The sequence below is a fragment of the Quercus robur genome, chromosome 2, assembly GCF_932294415.1.
Source record: "Quercus robur chromosome 2, dhQueRobu3.1, whole genome shotgun sequence".
Taxonomy (NCBI): domain Eukaryota; kingdom Viridiplantae; phylum Streptophyta; class Magnoliopsida; order Fagales; family Fagaceae; genus Quercus; species Quercus robur.
This window is the reverse complement of record NC_065535.1, coordinates 73,618,482-73,622,323: the sequence shown is the minus strand read 5'-3', so window position 1 is coordinate 73,622,323 and position 3,842 is coordinate 73,618,482. Positions and strand designations below refer to the sequence as shown.

The following is a 3,842-nucleotide window of genomic DNA, read 5'->3' as shown; positions in this document are numbered from 1 at the left end:
ACAGTGCCTATTATAGTCTATCAAACATTAAAAAATAAATAAATTGTTTCACCTCGCAATCTAACAGAAGTCCCAATTTTTCATACGTAGAAAAGGAACTTCTATCATATAGTCACCATAGGTTAGCCTGCTTTCTTAATTCAAGCAGCCAGATCATATAATACTGGACAAGACAAACAGGCCAGGGTTTATAGCTGGTTAATGTAAACCCTGAAATGGAAATAGAGGATGGATGAGGCAAAGCCAAATAATATTTCAGTTTTATTAGGAAATTCTTTCACTATAAAACCCTTCTCTCTGTCTATCTCTCATTTCCTCCCTGACTTGTACAGGAATGAATATGAAGTCTTCTAGTACTGTTTTCAAAGAGAAAAATCAGTTGGGCAAAGTGGAGAGCTGCATCAACATGGGAAGACCCGTACATTTCATGTTATCTTCTTTGTTCATAGCCACCATTTTCAGCATCTTCCTCCTATATTCTCCAAAACCTTTAATTGTCATCTCCAAAAACGGCCTTGATCCTGTCCTTAAACAACAACAAGCATCATCACCCACGCAAGGCCATGATTCTGTCCAAAAACAACTTGATCAAGACAAACCCCATAAGAGTAACTTTCAAAGTGACTTTTTTTTTTTACTTACATAATCCTGAATTTCTCTCTTTTTTTTTTTTTTTTTTTTTTTTTTTTTTTTTAAGTGAGTCTTGTTTTTGGGTTAAAAATATGTTATTGGTTTTGTAGAAAAAGAGAATTGTGACTTGTCTAAAGGTCATTGGATTCGAGAACCAAGAGGGTCTTACTTCTATACCAATTCAAGCTGTGCAACAATCCCTAATTCAAAGAATTGTTTCAAGCATGGGAGGATGGACAAGGATTTTCTCAATTGGAGATGGAAACCTGACCAATGTGAACTGCCACGGTTTGATGCCAAGTCATTTCTGCAAATTGTGCAAGGAAAGACAATGGCATTTATTTGGTGATTCTGTTGCTAGGAACCATATGGAATCCCTTCTATGCCTATTGTCACTGGTCAGTTTGCAAATCTAATTTATTTCCCCCCCTAAAAAGTACTAAATTCTAGGTGCAAATCTTTGTAGATTCTTCTCTTTGATTTAAAATTTAAGTAATACATTTTTTTTTTTTTAAGAAACAAACACACACAGGAAAGCAATAATGTTTGTATGCGCTAATTAGAGTGTGTTTCTTGTTTTGTTTTGTGGTAGGATTTGAACCAAAAAATTGGCAAAGTCAATCAAATTGTAATCCAACAGTTATATTTTCAAAATTCATATTCAATTAAATGATATAAGACAAGTTTATAGGGTTTTGAAACCCTATAAACTTGTTTCAATTAAAGGATATATGACAAGTTTATAGGGTTTCAAGACCCTATAAACTTGTCCTATATCTTTTAATTGAATGTGAATTTTGAAAATATAACCGTTAGATTACATGTTATTTACATTCTTAACATGCATATCAAATTTCATTCAAATCGGATGTTATTTACTATTTGATTAATAAACTTATTTTTTCTTCATAAATTCTTACTACATTCTTGACATATTAATTGATTTTTTTTTCTTTAAATTTTGCAAGCATAAAAAATATAATAAGAACATGAATTCAACGATTAGATTTTCAAAATTCATATCTAATAAAAAAGATATAGGAGGAATAGTTCTGTGTTTTCAGTACCAATGGGCCATGCTATCTTTCGTGGTCACCAATCAAACCCAAACACAACGTTCTGAATGAGGAATTGTAATGCAAATATATTCATTAGTCTGTGTGTGAAGACAGCCATTGCATTGAAGCTTGTAATTTTACTAGTATTGTAGGAGGAAATTCCAGAAGACATTAACAAGGATTCAGATGACAGATTCCGGACATGGTACTTTCCTCGTAGTGACTTCACCCTTAAGGTGCTTTGGACTAAATTCCTCATAGCAGGTGAGGAAAGAATGATCAATGGTACAGCTTCCGGTATTTATGACTTGCAACTTGACAAGCTTGATGATGGATGGGCTAAACACCTTCTAGGTGTGGACTATGCTATTGTTTCATCCGGGCATTGGTTCTTCCGAATATTGTACCTACACGAAGGTGACAATGTAGTAGAATGTGTTTATAGCAATGAACCAAATGTTACTGGTCACCACGTTGAGTTTGCTGTTCAAATGTCGTTTCGAGCTGCGTTTAACTACATCAATGACTGCAAGAATTGCAGTGGCCTAGTAACTTTGTTAAGGACATTTACACCAGCCCACAATGAGCATGGGGCATGGAATACCGGAGGCTACTGCAACAGAACAGGACCTTTCAATGAGACTCATGAGATAGACATTGCGAGTTCCGAATGGAAAGTGAGGAATACTCAGATAGAAGAGGTTGAAAGAGCAGGAAAAGTAGGGAAAAACCAAGGGAAGAGATTTGGCGTTTTAGATGTTACAAGGGCCATGCTGATGAGACCTGATGGGCACCCTGGAGAGCATTATAACGAAACGTGGCTAGGAGGTGCCAAGGATTGTGTTCATTGGTGCATGCCAGGCCCAGTTGATACATGGAGTGAAATTTTTATGGCAGTTCTTAGAGACCAAGCAGGGTTGAGTTCTTGATAAAAGGTTGCGGCTAACTAGTTAGGAACATTATAGCAGTAGTATAGTACACATTCTTCCTTACAATAAGGTCTTCATTATTGTCATACAGGCACATAGTTGTTTGAGCTTGAAATATATAAGCATGCTATTGAGACAAATAGTCAGGAAAAATGTCTTTTAAGAATTTTTCCTAAAAGTTAGTCAAATTGATACTTATGTAGTGAGTGAGTCTTCAGTTTATAAGTCTCGCTAGTACTTACAAAAGTTAGACCCTTTTGTAAGTGTTGTTTTCTCACTCTTTCATTCCCCATCCCCTATGTCTTCTGTTTATATTATTTCAAATAAATAAATAAATAAATAAGTAATCTAAAGTACCACATCAGTCAGTTAATGAGTACGTTTTCGGTTTATAAGTTTCGTTAGTACTTACAAATGTTAAGCCCTTTTATAAGCTAGTGTTGTAAGTCTTGTCTTCCCATTCCCTCCTTCACTATCCCTATTTTATATAAATATATATATATATATTAATTATATTTGAATTGAGCTTGGCCACTAAATAAATACTAAATATGAATAAATTTTTTCCTATACCAAGTTTGAGCTATTTAAAATTAGCTCGGCCCATTTACAACTCACCCATTTGAATCTATTTAAAAAATATGAACCAAAATTATTAATATATTTGTATATTTTGCAAGCAGATGGATTATAATAATTAAAACCAATAAATTTCATATAAATTCTATTTCAAAATAATATTATTAAAGTACTAAAAGCACATTATCTAAAAATTCTTATTTCAATTCAATGAAGTTCCATCAAAATATAGAATTACGCAAACCTAAGAAATATAAAATGAAGGATTTAATAATATAACCATTAAAATTATTTTAGTTTTCAATTCCATATTTATAATTCAAATTTATGTTGGCTAAAATATACATTTATTATTTGAATAAACGAGTTTGGCAGAAATAAGTCAACCCTCTTGATACAAATAATAAGAACACCATTTCAAGTTGATTGCAAGTTTATCCCAATTAAAAAAAAAAAGAAAAGAAAAGAAAAAAAAGATAGGTGATTGCAAGTTAGGTATGTTAGAACAAAATTAACTCATTTACTTAGAGTACATTTAGTAGACTGTAATAGTAATTACATAGGAATAAGAATAGATATTATCATATTACAAAGAATACAAAATGCTGTAATGTAATGCTTATTACTATTTTTTTTGTTTGGTGGC

General features: G+C 32.6%; 1 pseudogene; it reads left to right on the top strand.

The window, feature by feature from the left end:
• Window positions 1-334: 334 nt before the first annotated feature.
• On the top strand, window positions 335-2,617 carry LOC126703106 (xyloglucan O-acetyltransferase 4-like; annotated as a pseudogene).
• The last annotated feature ends 1,225 nt before the right edge of the window (window positions 2,618-3,842 follow it).